The following is a 23,569-nucleotide window of genomic DNA, read 5'->3' on the forward strand; positions in this document are numbered from 1 at the left end:
CGACGACTTTCGTTCCTCGTTGCCCCATCAAGCTCTCGCTGGATCCTCTCTTCGGCAACCAAACAAAGGAATGTCTGCACCTCCTCGTTTGACCACGGCGTATTCTTCCGAGTTGCCATAATAATAGTAGTAAGTTTAGTAACTATCTCTGGCTAAACTATTTAAAAAAGGCGGGGTTATTCTGGATACTCCATCTGGCGCGTGCAATGATGACGCAGTGAATAGTGACGATTCTCTCTGACCAATCAGCAGTCGGCATTGTTTTCACGTCACATTTTAGTATCGCCTTAGCTCGCTTAGAACCTCGCCGGAGGTGGTACGAAAAAAAGTACCCGAAAGCAGGTACAGGTACAACTTTTACACAGTGGAAAACCAAACAAAGGCGAGTCGAGTCGAGCCGAGCCGAGCTGGTACTGTGTAGTGGAAAAGCGCCATAATATGGTCCTTTGATGTTAGGTCCTCGCAACATGCCAGTTTGGTCATTAAGACGTACTCATCACGTTTTTGCGACGTACACTATGACGTGGACGAGACGATTATGGGAATCACAAAGTTACGTTGCTGGAACGTTATGTGGTACGTCGCTACGACGAATATGGGCCGGTCCTGTTACGTCTTCACAACGTAACTGTGTTAGCTGGGTTTCTGCCTCTCTGTCTCCGTTAACTTTTTTTTTCTGGAGCACGTCTCTAAACTTAAACAAAGCTCAGCGAATACTATTCACCCAAGCATGAGCAATACATCTTTATAATCATTTAAGTTTGTACTTTTAAAATATCTAATTCAATTAATGTACTGTTTTGTCTTGCGAGGCTGTGTGAGGATTAATCCTGGGACATTTACCTCAGAACATGTGCTGGTTTATTATCATTTCGAGGAGCAACGGATCCATCTGAGAAGTAAGTTTTTTTTAAATTATTGTTCTAATCCTGATATCGTGTAAATCGCAAAAAGACTTAAATATGATTAAATTTGAATATGAATCGCGTCTTTGTGAAAAAAACAGCATAGACCAGCATAATTTCCATGCTGGTTTATGCTGGTCTATGCTGGTTTGGTGCTGGTTTAGCTGGTGGACCAGCATGGTCTTGCTGGTGATGCTGGTCAAACAGCATGGTGATGCTGGCCAACCAGCAAGGTCTCATTAATGATGCTGGTCTACAGCATGGTCTTGCTGGTGATGCTGGTCAAACAGATTTTTTGTGACAACCTTAAGGGAACCTATACTTAACTACTAAGTAATAAAAAATAAAAACAAAGTAAAAAAAAATAAAAAAAACATTGAGAAGCAACACATAACATGTGATAGACAGATATTGCGTAATGAGTGTGTATTTTTTTTTCAGCAGCAACAAATAAATACATTCAAATAGCACTCCATGCTTCACTTTTTTCCTGCTCGAACAGGAACAGAAAATTCTTAAAGGGTCAAAAAAAAAAAAAATTTAAGCACCAGTTAGTTCTCAGCTCAGTTTTTTTAAACCTATGTGAAAATATATGAAAATATATTAATGTAAAGGTTTTAATCAAGTGAGTTTTTGCAATGTAGGCTATACTTTTATTTTTACACTGTTTACCATTTCTAAAGCTACTTTATATTTTTTATTATATAATCAATACTACTTAAACTTAAATACAACTTAAAGCACTTTCAGGACATCTTTATTTTATATATAAAAGATAATATGAAATAAGCACGTTTTCAAATAAAATAGAGAGGTGTTAAATTCTTAAACTAAATTCATGATTTAATATTAATGAATTTTTAATTATTTGATATGTTTTAATTCTAGATGTTTATTTATATGCAGCGTGCCATTGAAGTGTTTTAATTCGCGTGCGCGTAAACATTCGAGTCGTATTGAAAGACTGGAGCACGTGCGAGAGCTGATGGCATGGCAACGAGGAAACGTCATCAACTGACAAACAGCAAAACTAGCGTCTCTCGCTGTTGTTTTCACTGCTTTAAGGTAAGTTTAGTAAAAAAAAATCACACAAATAATACATACAAACGGCCCTGACACCATTCTTATGTGTAATTGATACGCTTCTGTTGAATATTTACTTTATAGAAATGGTTTTGTGTCTTCGAAAAAGTCCGTTAGGTAACTCTATAGACTGGAGCTCTTGTTTATGAAAGTTTGGGGTTTTATCCACATCTTTGTGTAACGTTAGAGAACAGTTTTTGATAGTTTTGTTTTGCTGGTAATTTGTCAATGGGTGATTAGAAGTAAGCTAATTTATTTAACCTAATATAATGCAATGTACTGTTAATCAGTGACGTCACTTACAAATATTGATCAAAAGAAAGTGAAACCTCTACAATAAGGTTGCATTATTGTTTAATCATCATAATAATTTCATATGCATTTATTTCACAATATCTATTATCTTAAGATATATATATATATATATATATATATATATATATATATATATATATATATATATATATATATATATTCTTTCTCTTTTCTGCATTTCACCTCTGCTCTAGCTTGGTTCCTTGTAGAGCCCTGCGCGGGGCTGTTTTCTTCATCCCGCCCACGCCCGCCGGATTTCTGACCATTACCGCCCGCTCCCGCAACGTATGTGTTACACACTTTTTCCTGCACAATAATAGAGATGCATTGATTTTGTGTCTTCTCCCATCCCGCAGGAAAAAACACGTATTTTTAGTGCTATTATTAAAGAGATTCATGGGGTTGTTTGTTTCGTTTCCCTGGCCTGCATGTATAGACCCCTTTTCAGTTGGTAAACATGGTAACGTTTTTTGTGGGCGGAGCTTAGGTGGTGGCAGAACGATCCCTCTTGCCGCTTCCCTAACGTTTTGTTGCAAGTTTTGTTAGGTTGTTTTTTAACAATGACTGGAGAAAATCCGATTTTATCTTAATGTGCAAGGTCACTCACTGTCCAGGACCGCGATTGTTATTTGCAAAAGTTAATTTTAACGGACGGAACCAGATTGGCCGACCCATAGCCGTTACATGCTCACTCAATGATGGACGATATGACAGGATTAACGTTAAGGCTAGGCTACCTCCGGTTGAGTGGCCTGACTTCTACACCTATTCGATAGAGAAACTGAGGGCATATAAATCTTTAGATGCCTAGAACTATGTGATGAATGGTCACGTACAAGACTTTTGTGGTACGATCCGCAGTTCTGCCTAGCCAGCGCCAATAAGACAACAATGTAAAGACTGACATTACGGTGCAATTTTGACGATGTGAATATTTCCTAGAAATAAAAATTCCAGATACAGCATATTCATTTTTCATTGATTCTTGCACCAAACAACACAACAAGATGACATTTAATAATAATAATAACAATTTAGGCTCCTTATTATGTAGCCGAATCTGTGCTGGTTTGTATTGGCCGCCTGCAGTTTTCCCTTTGTTTTGCCTTTAGCTAGCGCCGTGACGTAACTGTGACGTCGGCTCGAAATTGGTCTATTCTGACGCACTGATCAGGAAGATAAATAGTAGTCCAAATGTCAGCCTTGCTTAGGTTTTGTGCTGTAAATACCTGTTTGAGGTTCTTTACCACATAATTTATTGATATCTCTCCATCATATAGATTCGCTAGGCTACCTCCCGATCCCGCAGGTTTTTTTTTTAGCCGCCCATTCCCGCCCGCAGCAAGGTTCAAACCGCCCGCTCCCGCGGGATTTGCGTTGGGTCCCGTGGAACCCGGCAGGACTCAATCCCAATGCAGCCCTCTAGTTCCTTGTAATAAACCCTCTATTCTATTGTAAATCCTATGTAACATTGTTGGCTCAGTGACAAATTGCATGTTATGTTCCTAGATCATCATGCTGATGGACTTCTGCACCCCCTGTCCAAGACAATCTCCACGGCTATCCATGAGCAAAACCTCAAACATACAGGGCACTACTTTTCAAAAGTTTGGGGTCTGTAAGATTTATGCTTTTGAAAGAAATCGTCTCGGTTACGTATGTAACCCTCGTTCCCTGAGTAGGGAACGGAGACGCTACGTCGGATGACGACGAATGGGGTTTCGCTTAGAACACCTATCGACTTCGAGTATTACAAAACGAGCCAATGGCAAAGAAATGCCATGGGTCTGCGGAATTTGCATGACGTAACTCCGCCCCACCTCGTGGGTATAAAAGGAGGACGCCGGCAACAGGCAGATATGTTTCTTCACTGAGGAGCCAAGACTGAGCTCAGGCGATCCCCGCGGTACAGCGGAAAGTGGCAGGCAGACGTAACGTCTCCGTTCCCTACTCAGGGAACGAGGGTTACATACGTAACCGAGACGTTCCCTTTCGTTGTCACTCCGAGTTACGTCGGATGACGACGAATGGGGTTACCAGTCTAATCACGCCACCTTCTCAGCTGTCTTCCAGTGCCCTGCGTAAATCTGAGATCCCTGTCGTGAGACTGGCACGGACGAAGGACTCCTATTTAGCACAGGAATACCAAGGTACACTGGGGAGCATATCCCAAATTCAGGGGAAATATGCAATTACTGCCAACCCAGAGGGGGGGACTTAGAGAATACACATGTGACCCGAAGGAGACATGGAGAACACTGGGGTGTCCAGCCGCAGGTGGAATATTTCAACCCCAGGGGTGGCAAGGTGGCTTGCCAAGGGAAAGACACATGCTCAAGAGGCTTACAGTGGAAATACACATGTGGGGGTCGCTCAGGGGAGGGACCATGCACACGGGAGGCACCTAGCCGACGCACAGGCAATAGACACTGGCGCCAACGTCAGGAGTGCTGGAGGAACTCAGGGCTTTTCGGGGAAGCTCACCTGAGGAGAATATCGCACGTATCCAGTCCGTGGAGTGGAATGGCGAGCAAGCGAAGACAACTGAGCGGGTCCAGTACTAGCTGGTTGAAGCGAGTACATGAGAGGACACTGGCTCCACTCGGAGATTGTAGAATCTGGCGAATGTGTTAGGTGTCGCCCAGCCTGCAGCTCTGCAGATGTCTGTTAGCGAGGCGCCATGCGCTAGAGCCCAAGAGGATGCCACACTCCGGGTGAAGTGGGCAGTCACACCAAGGGGGCACGGTCGACCTTGCTGCTGGTATGCCAAGGCAATGGCGTCCACTATCCAGTGAGACAACCTTTGCTTGGAGAGAGCCTTTCCCTTCAGCTTCCCACCATAACAGACAAAGAGCTGGTCTGAGGTCCTGAAACACTGCGTCCTGTCTACATAGGCGCGGAGGGCGCGTACTGGACAGAGCAGTGCCAAGGCTGGGTCTGCCTCCTCCGGGGGCAGCGCTTGCAGGTTCACCACCTGGTCCCGGAAGGGAGTGGTAGGAACCTTGGGCACATATCCAGGCCGGGGTCTCAGGATCACGTGAGAGTAAGCCGGCCCAAATTCCAGGCACGCTTCGTCAACGGAGAATGCATGCAAGTCCCCCACCCTCTTGATGGAGGCCAATGCAACCAGGAGCGCTGTCTTCATAGACAGGAACTAGGGTTGTAACGGTATACCGGTATGGCGGTTTATCGCGATATTGACTTGTACGATTATCATATCGTGAACATTTGCTTATCCACGGTTTTGGAAAAAAAATTAAAGCAGATCTCAAATGCGCATATGCAACTTATTTCCACTTGACTACTCCACCTATACATGTGCACTGGAGAAAATGTCTGAGACTGAGGCTGCGAATTCTTCGAAAAAAAAGTTAAAATCTGCAGTGTGGGAATACTTTGGGTATCCGAAAAACGAACGTGGGTTTTTCCTTGAAGATTGATATCCAGTTGTGTCCAGAAATGTGGACGAAGAGTGGCTGCAAAATGAGGAAATATGTCAAATATGTTCTCCCATATTCGCGAACACCTTCCCTCCCTGCAGATAAAGTTCCATTTATAACTTAAGTCCATATTATTTACGTGTTGCTGAGGGAATTTACAATATAACGCAGATGTCACGTAAAATGCGCGATTTGATAGATGGATGAATAAATCTAAAATATTGCTGTGCAATAAATAAAATCGCTATATGAGTGTGTCTATTAAACAGCGCAAAAAACTGTAAATCTATATTCTGCTTGTTCAGCGTGTCTGTGTGAATGAGCAGCACCGTTTCACCTAGTATACACTCAAGTATGTGGGACGTTCATGGTGTTTAAAGCATCTGCCGTCTCACGCACTATATAAGGATGTGAACACATGAACATATCCAGAGCTGCTCTGAGAGAACTAAATAAGCATTTCATAATTTTGTTGAAAATAATCATTGTCAAATACACTCTGACTGAAACTCATAGGAGTTTAGTACAACCTGTCAAAATAAAAATTATCTTAAATAATAATTAATAAATTAAGAATTTTATTAATTCAATTGATCAAACATGTTTGTTCAAATGGGAGATCTGCAGCTTTATTTTTTCTTTCTTATTTTTTCAAAAGGTAGATTAAAAAAGTTTGTTTTAATAAACCATATGTTCAACCAAAAAACCCTATCAGTTTTCATTAATTTAAGGTTCATTGCAGCTGATAATAATAATCATTGTTTAATACCGTAAACCGTGATATTTTCTGAGACTATTATCATACCGTGAAAATCTCATACCGTTACAACCCTAACAGGAACTTCAGCTCCACTGATTGCAAAGGCTCAAAGGGAGCACTCCGCAGGGCAGTTAGAACCACTGAGAGGTCCCAAGAGGGAACGAGAGGAGGGCGAGGAGGATTCAGTCTCCTCGCTCCTCTCAGGAACCTGATGATCAGGTCGTACCTTCCAACAGACTTACCTTCGACTGGGTCATGGTGTGCGGAAATAGCGGCAACATAGACTTTCAGGGTGGAGGGAGACAGCCTTCGCTCCAGCCTATCTTGAAGGAAGGAAAGCACAACACTAATCGAACATCTCCGGGGGTCTTCTCGGTGAGAAGAGCACCAGTTGACGAAGAGGTTCCACTTCAACGCGTAGACGTGTCTCGTGGACGACGCTCTAGCGGAAGTGATGGTAGCCGCCACCGTAGGTGGAAGGGTACTCAAACCTGCTTCGTCCCGTCCAGGAGCCACACGTGGAGGTTCCAAAGATCGGGACGAGGGTGCCATAGGGTGCCCCGTCCCTGAGAAAGGAGGTCCTTCGTCAGGGGAATCGGCCAAGGAGGTACTGTCGCGAGGAGTACTAGTTCGGAGAACCAGGTCCGGGCGGGCCAGTACGGCGCGACCAGAATGACCTGCTCCTCGTCCTCCCTGACCTAGCGCAAGGTCTGCGCAAGAAGGCTCACTGGGGGAAACGCATACTTGCGGCCCTGCGGCCAGCTGTGCGCCAGAGCATCCGTGCCGAGCGTGCCCTCGGTCAGGGAATAAGACTGGGCGCAATGGGTCGAGTCGTGGGAGGCAAACAGATCTATCTGTGCGTCCCCGAACTGGTCCCAAATCAGCTGGACCGACTGGGGATGGAGTCGCCATTCTCCAGGGAGTGGCTGAAGCCGTGAGAGCTCGTAGGCTGCACAGTTCAGGGCTCCGGTGGAAATAAATGGCATGAAGCGACCTCAGATGCTTCTGACTCCATATGGGGAGGTGGCGAGCGAGTTGCGACAAACGGCGGGAGCGTAGACCACCTTGATGGTTGATGTACGCTACAGTGGCGGTATTGTCTGAGCGGACTAGTACGTGTTGGTTCTTGAGCACGGCCCGGAAGCGGCGCAAAGCAAGACGTACGGCCAGCAACTCGAGGCAATTGACATGCCAGAGGCGACGGGGTCCTGTCCAGGAGCCCGCGGCAGCACGTCCATTGCACATGGCACCCCAGCCCGTGGAGGAGGCATCTGTCGTTACAACAACATGCCGCGAAGCTCGGTCCAGGGGCACTCCGGCCCGTAGAAAACTGAGGTTCGACCACGGGGTGAAGGTCTGACGGCAGGTCGGAGTAACTGTTACTCGGAGGGTGCCGTGTTGCCATGCCCACCTCGGGACTCGGTCGGGAAGCCAAAGCTGAAGCGGTCTCATATGAAGCAATCCGAGCGGCGTTGCCGCGGCTGCAGAAGCCATATGCCCAGGAGCCTCTGAAAAAGTTTCAGTGGAACCGTACTCTTGCCCTCGAACTGTCTCAGGCAAGTCAGCAGTGACTGCGCGCGCGCTAGCTCGTAAGCTGCGCGGACATGGCGACCGAGTCGATATCCATACCGAGAAAAAAGATCCTCTGCACGGGGCAAAGTTTGCTCTTCTCCCAGTTGACCCGAAGGCCCAGACGAGCTAGGTGCCGAAGCACTAGGTCCCTGTGTTCGCAACCTGAACTCGAGAGTGAGCTATGATCAGCCAGTCGTCGATATAACTCAGGATGCGAACCCCGTGTTCCCGAAGGGGAACAAGGGCAGCCTCGACGACCTTCGTGAAGATGAGAGGAGACAGGGCTAGCCCGAAAGGGAAAACCGCGTACTGGATGCCTGCCCCTGAAAGAAAACCGAAGGAACGGTCTGTGTCAAGGAGAATAGAGACATGAAGTAGGCGTCCTTCAGGTCGATCGCTGCAAACCAATCCTGGGCCTTATGCATTCGAAAACGCGTTTGAGCATCTTGAACGGCATCCTGTGAAGGGAGCGGTTCAGCACGCGCAAGTCCAGGATTGGCCGTAACCCACCGGTTTTATTGGGGACAATGAAGTAGGGGCTGAGAAGCCGGCTGGACCTCACTCGGCTGGAGGGACAGTCTCGATTGCGCCCTTCGCCAGCAGGGTGGCAATCTCTGCTCTCCTGATGGGGGCATAGCCACCAACAAAAGTGGAGCGGACTCCCCAAGTGGGGAGGAGACCGTGCGAACTGAATCGCATAGCCGAGCCTGATGGTCCGCGCGACCCAGCGGGACAGACGGGGAAGCTCTAACCAGGCTCCCAGGAACTGAACCAGCGGGATCATGCGACCACAGGCGTCCCCCCGGAGGGGCAGCGAAGCGGAGTAACTGGCCCAGACGTGGACGGCATAGCGGCCCGATGTGGGGGCACAGTTAGCAACCGCGCCCTGGCAGAGGGGCCAGGGGAGGACCAGGCTGGTCGTCCCGCGGGGGCCTGCTCTGCCAGGGGTCTGGCGACAGAGGGGGACAGGGGCGAAGCGGTCCGTGGACGGCACGCCATGTCAACCACCTCTGGGACAGAGGGGGACGAGGAGAGCACGGCTTGTGGGCGGCGCTCTGTGACGTCCGAGAACTCTGGGCTCAGAGACGGGAGAATCAGCTCTTTGGAGAATAAGGATTCTTCCCCGGCCCTCCCCGGGGAAAGGAGTGGTCCTGCTACCAACTCCTGGAAAGAACTGAGTCCCATCTCTGAGGAGCCCAACTCAAGAGCGCCGCTTAACCCGGCGTGTAGCGGGGTGCGGGGCTGGAGAGGAATGTGGCGTCCGACCGCGGCCTCCAGAGCCGACCCGGGTGAACGGGCGGGGTGGGAGCCGCGGGGGGCGCCCTCGGCAGTGGGCAGACCGAGGGATCTGAGCGGACGGCGGGGCCGTCGGGACAGAATCAACCTCAGTCTGCTCCATCGCCGAGGTGCCCGTCTCACGAGCGCCGCTTAACCCGGCGTGTAGCGGGGGGCGGGGCTGGAGAGGGCTGTGGCGTCCGCCCGCGGCCCCCAGAGCCGGCCCGTGAACGGGCGGGGTGGGAGCCGCGGGAGGGCGCCTTCGGCGGTGGGCAGACGAGGGATCTGAGCGGACGGCGGGGCCGTCGGGACAGAATCAACCTCACTCTGCTCATGGGCGGCTGAGAGCTGTTGGGCAAGCCCTCAACCGCACCGCCGAAGAGGCCGACCTGCGATATGGGAATGTCGGACAGACGGGTCCGCGCGACATCCAGCACATCAGACAGGTTCAGCCACAGACTGGTGAGCATCACCTGACCCAGGGAGCGTACGGCCACTTTCGTCGCTCAGAGAGCAAGGTCAGTGGCGGCGCGCAGCTCAGTGAAGAGCCCTGGGTCAGTCCCGCCCTCGTGCAGGTCCATGAGCATCTGGGTCAGGTGGACCAGCAGAATGACCATGGCATGCAGTGAGGCGGCTGCCAGTCCCGTGGCGCTATAGGATCTCGCCACAAGCGTAGACGAAAAACTACAGGCCACGGGCGGGTGCTTAGGATTGCGCCGAGAAGAAGCACTCTGAGGACACATAGCATCGCAACAGAGCGTTCAGCCGGGGGAACCCCAGTGTACCCAAGGGCAGCGGCCCCATCGAGGGGAGGAAAGGCGGATGAGATCAGCGAGCGGTCCTGAGAAGACAAGGGGGTCTTCTAGGACTTCGAGATCTCATCATGCACATCCGGGAAGAGAGGTATTGGGGTTTGCCACGGACGAGGGTCGGCGGCCTTACCCAAAACCAATCGTCCCAGGAAAGCATGGCCGTCATCTCCGGATCAGACTCAGGCACAGCCGTATGCACACCGGAAGGTGGCAGCTGTGACGAGCCCTCACTTCCAGAAGAGTCAAGCCCACCTAGTGATGCTGCAACAGACATGGCATCTTCCTCTGTAGCTTCAACTGAAACACGCGGGCCACCAGAGGGTAGACTCGCGGGAATCGCAGTTCACTAGCGGGCACCGTCATTGAAGAGGGGGGCTGGGGTCACGGACACATAGTCGGCGCCTTGTTCCAGACCGTAACCCTCAGGTCACCCTGGCCACCCGCCGAAGATCGGGGGGTGGATGAGGGGACTCTCACTCTTGCGAGTTCACCGAGTCTCAACCTATTTATGACGCGATGATCACGTTCCCTTGCGAGAACATGAGTCACCCACGAGCGCTGTTCAAGCATGATCAAACACACTAGACAGCGCTCGTGCCCATCAGAGTCTGATACCAGTCCGCTGCAACCAGAAATGCACGGGCGAGCCGTCTTTAAAAAGACGTGCCGCGTGCGAGCTCTTTTATGAGAGGAGAGAAAAAACTCCGCGATGTTGAAGCGCACAGGGAGACACACACACACTGGCAGATTACTGCACAGATCAGCAGGCACTGTGAGCTCGCTGCAGATCGCCGTCACACCAACACCGGAGAGAGAAGCTCGTCTCGTAGAGCGAAGTCAGAGATGACTGTGGAGTGAAGAAATGCTCTTGGCTCCGAAGCGAAAACATATCTGCCTGTTGCCGGCGTCCTCCTTTTATACCCACGAGGTGGGGCGGAGTTACGTCATGCAAATTCCGCAGACCCATGGCATTTCTTTGCCATTGGCTCGTTTTGTAATACTCGAAGTCGATAGGTGTTCTAAGCGAAACCCCATTCGTCGTCATCCGACGTAACTCGGAGTGACAACGAAAGGGAACTCACTTTTTTAATATCATTAACTCCTGTTTTTTTCAATGAGATTATCCTTGAGAAGCCTGTAGGCTAAATAATCAGCTAAATATTAAGTGACAAATATAATGGTCATAGTTATAATAATTTATTTAACTATTATAATAACAGGATATCATGGTCATTGGTATATTTTATTTCTCTAGATCTGTTTTGAATTATGTTGGCCAATGAGACAGACACCCTACTGTCCAACTCAAAGGTATTTATTTATTTGTATGTATTTTTTATTGATAAATACTGAAATTCTTTTTACTTATAAATGCTGAATGTGGTTCAGGGGGTCGACAACTTTAGGCAAGCAAGTTATTTTTCACAGATATCTGGCCAGCTTACTCATGTCTCATACTCTTAGCCTTTAAAATGTTTGAATTTATATCCCCAATGCAATATCAGGGGTAAAGATATCATTAGAGTTCTTAAAGTTATGGCTATGCTCTTGTCACCAGATGAGATATAATCCCTAGCGTTTGGCCCTGTGATTCTTCAGGGCAAGATCTTGATGCCATCCACACTCAGTAGATGAAGAAGGTGAGTTTCACAATAGCTGCCACTATCACAAACCAAGAGACAAAACACAACATGCTTTCATCCATATGAACTCACCCATATGTAGGGATGGGTATCGAAACCCAGTATTAAACAGGCCCTGGGGCCAAATTAAGGAAGACCGCAGTATCGATAAGCTCGGACGTTATTGGTTCTTCATACAACATGTGTTTTTCAGCCTGGTTGTTTGTAATTTTGTAAGAGTAGGGAGAGGCTGTACCTCATGTGTGTGTACTGTGTACTATAACTTTACAACAGGAGCTGGTACTCCTTTGACTTGATTGAAAAGTTTTAGATAGAGCTGTTTTTTTTCACTCTCTATTCTCATCATGTTCATTTACATGCCAATAGCTCATGATGAATTTTTTATTATTATTTATATACTACTAATAATAATGTTAATATTAAGCAAAGTTATTTACAAGATCTTTAAAAAATGTATAATTAAATGTCTTTATTATAACCTGCAATACAAAAATAGTACAGTTCAAAATCTATTATATATACATCTCATCTGGTATCACAAATTATCAATCCATGTTCAATTTAAGATATGCTCAATATTAGGGCTGCACGATATTGAAAAACTTAACTACATATTTTGTTTTTTCTGCTATACATGAATATCAGTCACATGACCTCTTACGTCATCCGCTCTTTTTCCAGTTGACTGCCGCCATCTTGAGTACCTGCCGGGTACTGTCTACAATACTGACGGCATTAGCTAGGAAGCAGATTTTCTCTGTTTGTTTCACTTTATACATAACCAACTTTTTTTATGTAAACCCTGTGTGTATTTGACAGTATTCGCGCAATAAGACTAGAAAAATAACTTCGTTCAGTAACCTGTCGCTGTTGTTAGACAGGCTTAGTGCGCGTGCGCATCGGGTGTACGCGCTCAGAAAAGCGCTCGTTAGAACCGCGCATCAACACGTGAATGACTTGTTAGCACATGCAAATAATGAACTTATGTGAACTGCATTGTCCCGTTCCTTTGCGTTAACATTTGATGTGAATATACGTCGCGTTGTAGCCTATGCTGAGACGGAGGCGCCAGAACTGCAACTGATAGAATGCACGATACTACGACATTTCTTCAAAAGCAGATGGTGGATATATTTTAATCCACGATCATAAATCGTGATATCGCACTGCCCTAAGCTAGCGTAAGCTCATTATCATACATCCACTCACCACAGACAACATGAACACTGCACAGAGAGTTTGCACACACAAACCACTGTTATAACATAAAAGCAAGCAGCTGCGTGCATCGTTGGGCATGATATGATTGAAGGATTTTGACTGAATGCGCGCAAAGTGCGCTCCCTTAATAATTCCTAAAAAGCTGACATCAGTTAATTGCGATCTCACATCTCTGTTAATATCAATTAAGCTGACTGCACAATGAATCTCATACACTTTGTTTGTTACAATTAGAGGATTTGTCAGCATACAGAGCTTTGAACAAAAAGTCAGTTTTGAGCATAGAGGTTTTGAGCAGTGAGGGGAGTCTATCTTAAATGCTTCTGATTGGCCTTTGCGTTGAAGAAATCAAGTATGTCTGTTTTTGGCTACAATTGCTCAACACTGCAAACGTGTTTTAAAAGGAAACTCTGGCCTGTAAATCGTTTCTATTTTGTTTTAGTTCTTGTTGCTTTTCTGCAAAAATGTATTAGTTTTTATATGTTTTATTCATAGATATTTCTAGTTTGCGGGAGTCCCGCGAATCGTTTTATTCTCCCTGCAACGCGCACACACACAGAGAGTGCATTGCCGCTCGCACTCGCCATCAAATCTAGTCCCGCGCCGCACTCTTTTGCTTTGGGAGTGCACATCTCTAGATCAAGGGCCCGGCCCGAGGATAGTGACGGGAAATATCGGCCCGCAAGTTCGGGCTCGGCCAGAGAATAAGCTCTACTTCCTTTGCGACTGACGTATCGATCTTGCCGAATCAGGTACTCAAGATGGCGGAAGACAAGTTTTAGAATTGTGTGACGTCAGTGAGGAGACGTTGGTGACATCATCTGATATTCATGTATATATATATATATTGCAATATAAAAACAATTTCATCAGATTAATTATTTAGGTCTATTTGAAAATAATCATAGAATAATTGGGGAGTGAAATCTATTCAAAAGTGAATCTGCATAGAAAATTATAAAACAAATTACAAGCATAGATAAATACAATAGAAGAAAAATACAATTGAATTAAGCAGTGCATTATGTTTTTTTAGGAAAATCTAACTTGGGTATACAAATTGAATTATCAAATGTAATATAAGTCTAGAAATAATAGTTGTAGCGACTGACCGAATCCTGTTTTCCTTTCACTACTGAACAAATATGAACACATATATGTTTAATTCACAAAACCTTGAATCATGTGAAACGGTGCCCCAATGTCTGCCAGCAGGTCATTGATTAACTTCATTTATGACGCATTGCGCAATCAAGAAACAGGTCCCCGTTGTTCTCGAAACCCTCACGTGATGCACACCACGGATGGACAATATGCCCTAAGGATACACACACACACACCACACATACCCGCACACAAACGTCCTTTGTGTGCAACTTAGGATAGGAATGTCCTTAATGTATAACACAGAATTGTATCTAACCTTCCTGTATGCATGCATATCTAATTAGTTTTGTCTTATTCTATAGATGTAATTGGAGACTGGTCTGTAACTTCAAATCTTAAGTGTATTTCTAAAGAAAGATTACCTAACAGTATCATCTTCTGTAAACTCTCCCTCTTGCTAGGTCATAAAACTTTATGACCCCCAAAAGGAATTCCAAGGGAATCACAGCTCCCACTTGAATTCTGATAAAGAAAGAGGAATAGACTCTGCAATTATATATTTTCTATAAGTATAACCACTTAAGAAATGTATAAACATGAATTTGATCTTTCCTAGGTCATGGTAGCCGGTATTATGGCTTTATAGTCGTGTGAGTGAACATTAAATGTGTGTAATTCTGCATATGAATGTAACTTTATGTTTCTTCTACTCTTTCCGGCCAATCTTGGTACCTGTTTGACCGTCTTGTTTTGACTAAACCAGTCATACATAGGATATTACAGTAAAATGTATTGTTCTGTGTGTACAATCTTTCTGGCTAGAAATGACAAAATTTTATAGCATCATCAATTATCCTGACAAGACAAAGAAGAACTTTTCCCGCTCGAGATGCTCTAAGATGATTGGTTCACATACGCGAAGCAGGCGTGAACCCCTCCTCTCTATAAGAAACTGACACAGGAGTTTCTAAAAAAAGAGAGCACTTTCCCTGTGAGAGGGTACCGGTCCCATGGCTCTTTAGGGAGCTTTACACCGCGTTTCTTTTCTTTTCCTTTCTTTACTAAGTTTTATTTTCATTCTTCGCCTCTCCCTCCCGAGGGAGATGAACTCTGAACTATTTCCTTGGTAACTTCACGTTCGGTGAACCTTTAAAACTTCCCGCGAGTCTGCTCGCCCGGGAAGACACGAGAGAACAAGCCTATAGCGCCGAAGGACAAACACGCACACGACTCTGCGTTTTTCAGCTCACACAAAGAGAACCATATACGCAAGTATAGGTTATTGATTTGATTTGATTTGATTGATGTGATTTCTTGTTGCCTCTCTAAGGGTTATTGTCTGTGATTTTTGCCATGCTGCGATCACCCCGGTGATCTCTCTCATCCTGACCGTTAGTTTCACTTTCTCATCCTCTATCTCTCTCTCTCTCTCTCTCTCTATATATATATATATATATATATATATATATATATATATATATATTCCCTCTCTCTCTCTCTCACTCAATCTCTCTCTCTCTCACTCCCGTTGTTATTCGTTTGTCTCGTTAGTTTTACTGTTTATTGTACATACATGTATCCCGGGTTTAAATGTAGAATTCTGTATCCGTAGTTTAATTTTATTAAAACCATTATATTCTTGATTGCTAATTGTCTAAAGTTCTCATTTTTACAAAGTCAATGAAGTGTTCGACCCTTTTGCTACAAAGCTTTACAATTCGTTACTATTTCAGTAACCTAAATTTTATAATAACAAGAAGGTGATTTTTCATGGCCAGGAAATAGCTTTTTTGGAATTATAAGAAAGAGATAATTTTTGTTGAAAATTGATAAGTTAATCTTACGGCCATTTGCTGGACAAACAGATTGTTCGATAACTAAATTAATTCCATTTAAGGTTATCTCATATAATCGATCTGTAATAAGACTATTGATATATTAATGACGAACCATAACCCATTATGGTGATCATTCATATATACAATCGATCTATTTTCAGCTTCGGTAATTTAACTGTAATATGTAATATATTAATCATTCAGGATTAATTATTAAATTCCCTATATATAATTTGAGCTAATTTAATGTAAGACTCATTGTCGCTACAGTTTGGTGGAGATCGCGAGGCATTTCAAACTTTGTTTTATGAGCAAATTTAGTTTCAATCTATGAGTATATTGTGTATTAATATATATATATATATTTTTTTTTTTTATGCGCGCTCCAGTGAAAGTCGCGCAACGCAGTTCATATTATACCTGTCCCTGTAAAGACGAAGCAAACTCTTTGCAGCTGGTACATGTTAATATTATTTAAACGCCTGATTAAGACGAGAATCTCTTTCTCAGAGCAAGACGTAAATCTGATCGAGAGCGAGTTTCCTCTCTTCAGTGGTAAAAGGCCTTACATAATGTCGTTATTGAATTCGTGGTTAACCCAGTGATATTCAACAAAAACTGTAAACTCCTGGTCAAAATTGGTTTAGCTACCCAATTAAAGATCTGATACATTTAAATGTAAATCTAATACATAAAAATGTTTATGTGAGTAACAACAGACGGAAATTCCTGTTGTTTCACATCTGCGTGTTTTCACAGCGAAAAAATCCTGTTTCACGCTCTTGTGCAGTACAGCACCGAAAGATCCACAGAGATCTGCTTGTTTATTTGTGATTTATTGCAGGAATTCAGCGCACGACGCGAGCTGAAAGCTCTTAGTTTGAATCACATTAAAGTCGGTTGTAATTCCGCTTGCTAAACACCAGAGGGCGGCCTTTAAGTGTTTAGGAGTCTCGAATTACTTCCCGCCTTCTGACTTCAGCCTGCATGAGCGCAATTACTCCATCTTGTGGCCGTTTCAGATAATGCTCTCTTTACTGCTGAATTCATTTCCCTGTGAATTAAGGGAATTCATTTCCCTGTCTAAATTCTCAAGAATTATTTCCATTTAGACCTTTGCTCGTGCGAATATTATTTTGTGTTAGACAAATTGTTCTGCTTTTGACTGGTACATTTACTTTGAGTTTGGTTCAAGACAAGATTTGAATTAAAACTTAAACTAAATCCCAGCACAGCCAGAGAGAGCCCAAGTCGTCTCACTCAACTCTCCTTGTCTCTCTGTCCAATTCTGTTTGAATTGCCTATTTCTACTTTTCTCTTTTTACAGTTATTGACGATACTTTACTGTTGTTGTTAATTATTATAAAATTTTATCCTGATTTCTCAATCTCCTTTCACGCTTATTTTAATTTGGTTTTAAACCAGTTTAAATTTACATCGTGTTTGCCTGTCAGTCACTGATATCCATGTGGAGGGAACAGCGCCACCCTGTGGCCTTTCCCCCTAAGTCGGTATCACGTTTTTCCTCCTTTCACTCTGTTTTGAATTGTGCATCTATCTCATCTTCCCCTTTTTGATTATTTTATAGTTATTAATGATACTTTACGGTGTTATTAGCTATTATAGGATATCATTCTGATTTCCCTTTTAATTCTTTCCTGCTTGTTTTAAGTTTTAAATTTAAACAAGTTTTGAATTTTGAATTTGAATCAAGTATTCTGTTTACCCAGGCAAAGCACAGAGAAGGAATACGCCCCCTCGTGGTGAAAACCCACTACTGCGGCCTGCTTCTTCTATCTACAGTGTTTCAATCCTGTCTCTTTATATTTTGATTTTAATTATTTTTCCTCTCTTTTGGGTTAGGTTATTTTGATAATTACCAACATTATCATAATTCCCTCTTTTTATTATTATTTAGTAAAACCTTCGACTCTTATTGCTACATAAATAATTACTCAATTTGGTTTAAACAAACAAGCCTTAATTCACTTTAAGCTTCCCTTGTTCATCCTTTTGTGTATCTATTGTAGTACTCCCTTGGTGATTTGAAGTCATCTCTGGTGGTGTTCCGGCCAGCAGGGTTGTCCGACCAGCGTTACCAACACCCTACTGTGCGTGAATCTCGGTTTCTTTTATCTCTGTCCGTCGTTGCGGCCCGCAGTGCTGACATCAGCAATTTGGCACTCCAAAGGTAGTCAACCAGTCCAGCCGACACAAAAAGGCAATTTCTGGGACCAGTACCTAAACCGGGGCCTAAAAAGAGGCCACTCCTCTGGGAGGGTTCTGGGGAACAGCCCAATTTTGTAGTGTTGTCTGGCGGTTGACATCTTGGCTTTGCCGAGTTGTGTTTAAAGTCACAAAGGCTGTTTGGGAGGGCGCAACACGACACAGAGTAACGGAGGGCCGAGGACACCGCGGTTGAGTGTTTGGGAAGCGCCAGGGAGGTTGACCATGCCACTGGTTCTCACCGGAGTGGATTCAATTCACAGCAGGTAAACTAAATTTAATAAAAACCCATTCCACCTACTATGAGCCACAAAATACTGGATATCTCCCGGATATTTTAAGTGTTTGGCCCATCTCTTCTCCAAGCCACACTTTCTTAGGTTGCTATCTCGACAACCCCACTCACCCGTAGGCCCTATCTTAAACCCTATCAGCGGTAGTCGGCTTAGGCCTCCTTATTCTCCCTAACACTTCCGGTGTTAGTATTTATTCCAGTTCATTTCAGACCTATTCATTTTCATTGTTTCCTTTCACTCTGATCTCTTCTATCTCTGTGTTCTGTTGTGATTTGTTTCTTTCATTTCACTTAGAGAGAGTAACCTGTGAGAGCCACCAAGGAAGCTAAATAATAGAATAGAGTGACAATTACGCAGCCGGTGTCATCACGTGACCCGCTAGGCTACTGCCTGTCAAATCCCTAGTTCGGGTCCTTCGTCGACCCAAATCAATTGGCTTCGCTAACTGTTTACATCAGTTAGCCCCAAAATTCTCATGAACGGCATAGCCCGTATGAGTATAGCTTGTTAACCTGTTAACCGTTGCCAGAGCGTCGGCGCACTGAAGCGTTTTTTTTTTTATTTTGTTCAAATTTACTATCAGATTTAATGTTATACCTTGACAAACTATATACATCATTAAAAAGATATAAGACTCAAGATGCAGTATTTGACCACTATTGTATTCTGAGAAACTTATAGTGACAGTTATGTCTTAATTTGTGTCAGGAGTTATGAAATGAAAAAATGAGTCGATACCTTTATTATGAATTATGAGCGTCAGCTGGTCCATTCATAAAAAAACACTCCGTGCTGTCGTCATGACAGCGATTCACAAAACAACGTCCCTCAGGGCTTTAGCTCAAAAATGTGCAGACTTGGAGAAATATTGATATATTCTCATAGATTCACATCATATTCTATAGACAGGAATAATATTTATTGAATTTATACCCAAATGCGTCGATGTAATCATTATGATCGCTTCTTACTGAGATGTGCTGTGTTTTCAATTCATACCAATAGCCTGAGGGCGCTATATGCACAATAACAGTCCATATATGGATCACGAAGAAGACCCATAGTCATGTGACATTCCAGACGTCACTGATACAGACAGTAGCTGACAGAGATCGCTGTAACATGCAGATAAAGATGTTTTGAAGACAATAAACATGATTGCAATGATATTTGAGTTACCTGTGTTCTTCAAGCCATGCCAGGTATTTCATAATAATATATTATATTTATAATGTAATGCTAATCGATATAGATTTCATCATCGTGCAGAACACTATAAATAATACATTTTCTGTCTGATTTTTTTTTATCTGAAGCAAAATTAGATCACAGAAGATTATTTAAAACACTCGACTTGCGTTATAAAGTAAGTTTGGAGCACAAACATGGTTTTAATCTCATAAATGGTCGTGTATTGATGGTGTGCTAAGCTAACATGCTAGCTAGCCCAGGTGCACCTGCCACCAGCAGTTATTGTTTTATGATTTTTTTATAAATAGGAATGCTTACTGAAATGTTTCAGTATATTTGATACCAGTTTCAAATATTTAGTGAGAACTTTGATTAAAAGAAATTAGGGTTTGAAACCCTATGAATAGCCTGTGAATAGCCAGTCGTTAGTAGCTATAATGCAGACAAAAGAAATGCATATTTAGAGCCATAACCAGTCAGGAGAGGTGTAAATGTGTGCAGGGGAGACTCACACTGACTGGGGCTCGTTTGCACCACAAAATAATAGAGACAATAGACTGAATAGATGACTCAGAAGATGACTAAACATCAGTTTGCATTTTAGAGTCTAATCAAAATTAAGTAAGTTGACATGATCTTGAAAAACATTTAACTAAATCCAGAGTTTTAGACTTATCATTTTCAGATTTTAAATATAAAATGGTCACACATATGGCTTTAGCTGCAGTGCTTTTCTAGATTGCTCCAGGGCCAACTTAAATTTATTTTTATGAAGATGTTTCATAAAAATAAATTTCTAATAACTTTACAAAACTTTGAAGCTATTTAAAAAAAAATCATTATGACAATAATTAATTCTACATTTACAATAAACTACCAGGTGTCAGCTTTCAAATGAGATCATACTTGTGCTTTTATTGCAAAGGGTTCATGAACTGGATCTCTTTCAGTTTGGGTATGTCATTTCTGGGGATTTTTCAAAAGTGGGCTTGCAGCTTAACAGGTTAAGCTTAGAACGGACTTGCATTGGTCTCTTTGTTTGTGTATGTTGTGTTCCTCTCGCCCACAGTGAGCCAGTATGTTCCTGTCCTACAGTCATGGTCGAGAGCCATGACAACCCCCTTCCTGCCCAAGGACGCCAGTGACCTGCAGCATCTGAGCCAAAAGCAGCTGGACACCGAGCTGGACAAGCTGATAGCCCTGGATCCAACCCTGAGCTACAACTACAAAGACTGGGCCAGAATCGTCAGAGGCATCGCACACAACCTCGTCCCCCAGGCAAGGCTCAGCGAACGGAGTAACATCGACCTGGAGCAACAAGCAGCAGCGCTTCTGCTTCAAGCGGAGGAGGCCCGGAAGCACCAGGCCCGAACCCAGAGTCGCCTTGATCAGCTCCTCCTCGAGACCCAGAACCAGGGCGAGAAAGAGGACGACACAGATCCAGCGCTACAGAAAGAAGCGGAAAGACTTCAAAAGGCCCTGTGTGATCTTCGTCTCGACACAGACCAAAGAAAGCAAGCGGAGAGAAACGCCAGAGAGGAACTCAACGAGAAACTCCGACAAGGTGAAGTTCTCCTTGTAAGAGCAGAGACTGAACTAAAAGAAAGAGACGCTAAAGCCAAGGCCTGCAAAAACCACTTGCACGCAGCCCGAGCTGAAATCCACGAGCTTACTCAGCAGAGACACGATCTAAAAAAAACGAACTTGACATTGTTCACAGAGAGCTGAAACACTCTTATAGACTGCAGAATGACCGGGAAGGGGAAACGCACACCACAAAGTTTCCCCTAACCAGCCGGTCCGTACCTTTCAGCCACAAACTCAAAGCTGAAAGGGGGGGTTAAAAGCCCCTTGCTCAAGATGTCACCAGCCAGCTTCCAGACAACCCCTGCCGCTAACCACGGCATGGCCCCCAAAGAACTCGACAAGCTGGCCAGAAACATCCCTACGTTCAATCCAGACCCTGCAGGAGGTGATGACATTCACTCTTATCTACAGGACATTGACTTTCACTTGCAAACTGTCGCCAACATGACAGCTTGGGACAATTTGTATCTGTTAAGAATCACATCCAGCGGTGATGTGCGCAGCTTCCTAGACCGTCAAACAAAGACTGTCAAAACTGACTACCAGCAGCTGCGACAAGCTTTGATCTGAGCATTCTCTGATCCAGAATCAGACCAAGCCATCGCCATGGACCTCAAGCAGACAAGACTTGAAACATCACAGACCTACTACGGCCGATTCCGACAAGCCTACTTCGGAGCACGGAACAAGCCAGGTATGGAAGAGGATTTCAACTTCAGAACTCTGTTTCTCCGAAATCTGCATCCCACAGTGAGTCATCACCTGGCCTGTTCACGGACCATGTCTGCCCAACAGCTACGAGACTTGGCCCACAAAGCTTATGTCAAGCAAAAGACTGTGTCCAACCAGACTGTAAAAAACCACACATCTATGTCTAAGCATAAGAACCGAAACCAACGCCCGGTCTGACTACCAACTGACTGAGCCAAGCACCCCGAACACTGCTCGTCAGCCAAAGACCACAGAGCTAACTGTCACATCACAAGGTGACAGCATCACCCAAGCTCCACAGCTGACAGCTGCACACCCTGAATGAGACAGCACACTTCCTCATATCAGGTACCACTATCCCAAGGTACCAGAAAATGCTCACACAAAACCGGTCCTAACCACCCATTGATCGTCAGACCTGCCCCAATGACAACATTCCTGGGCAACCTGGTCGAAAAGGGGGTGGGCCGGTAACTCCTCCTGAACATCACGTTGGAAAAGGAAGTGAGCAGGGAACACACAGCATCACATCTTACGGTGATCTCATCTCACCTTTTCAAAAAGACTCCAATTTCAAGCTAAGAGACAAGATCGAACTCTTACACCTCAAACTTGTGAACTGAACGTGCAATCCCACAGCCAGAACGACATCCGGCTCAAACAGGTAGCTCCCATCCACCTGACAATTGATTCTATGAGTCTGATCCACCCAGTGCACACCTAAAAAATGAACACTTACCCACTTCTAATTGGCAAAGACGTGCTAGATCGCTTTGAACCGTTACTGGACTTGAAACAGCTCAAAGTCTGGGCTCAAGTACAAGAACTTGACCCCCTCCAGACACAGCCAGACAGTCGATCACAAAGGTCACGGGAACTCCAGCAAAACCAGACTTTCAAGTCACAGAGTTCACGGAAACTCCCACAGCCAGCCATGAAGACACAGACTCAACACCAACTGTAGGTTCGAATCCGCTACCATGCACCTTACAGCTCACCAAAGACTCTGATTCCTTCTGCCCCAAGGTCACAACTGACCTGCAGTTGAATGATGTAACCACTACTGACTTTGTACTTGCACTATGGGCAGACAACTCAGCCATCAGTGTCTCACTATTCAATGCTCTCATTAAGACACACCAGACCTTCCTTCTGCCAGCAAGCGCACCCGTTTTCCTTTAAACACGTACCCATCAACCATGATGACGGCCAAAGGTGTCTTTGCTTTGAACCTGAACTGGAACCACCGGTGTCTGACCCATTACTTCCTGGTCCTTCCGGACCCGCCCCATGATTTCTACATTGAGGTAGACATCCTGACTCACCTCAAGGCTCATGTGGACATCATTAATGAGGTAGTGTGGGCCCCATTGACTTTACAGCCCCCTGTTGTTCCAACCAACACTGAGAACCTCCTGTCAGGTCAAACCATTCCTGAGGTTGGCACCCTAATCAATGAATAGGACACTGAATACCAGCTTACACCAAAGGGGTCGCCGTCCGGCTCAACATGCGTTGTGGTCAAACCCTAAAACCACATGCTGGGCTTCTTTCAACCTTCACCCGAATGTGCTGAACTTGGACTCA

At 44.6% G+C, this 23,569-nt stretch overlaps 1 long non-coding RNA gene across 1 annotated transcript in view; it reads left to right on the plus strand.

Moving 5' to 3' along the window:
• The first annotated feature begins 1,710 nt into the window (after positions 1 to 1,710).
• The window catches only part of LOC143737769 (uncharacterized), a 31,540-nt gene continuing 9,681 nt past the window's right edge, over positions 1,711 to 23,569 (plus strand). Inside the window, exons 1-4 of the long non-coding RNA XR_013203708.1 lie at positions 1,711 to 1,970; positions 3,813 to 3,917; positions 11,418 to 11,473; positions 11,721 to 11,802. This is a non-coding gene — a long non-coding RNA (uncharacterized LOC143737769). The remainder of the gene's footprint in view (positions 1,971 to 3,812; positions 3,918 to 11,417; positions 11,474 to 11,720; positions 11,803 to 23,569) is intronic.

Source organism: Siphateles boraxobius, unplaced genomic scaffold (assembly GCF_051911475.1).
Source record: "Siphateles boraxobius isolate OS27281-9 unplaced genomic scaffold, OSU_SipBor_1 130, whole genome shotgun sequence".
In the NCBI taxonomy this organism is placed as follows: Eukaryota; Metazoa; Chordata; class Actinopteri; order Cypriniformes; family Leuciscidae; genus Siphateles; species Siphateles boraxobius.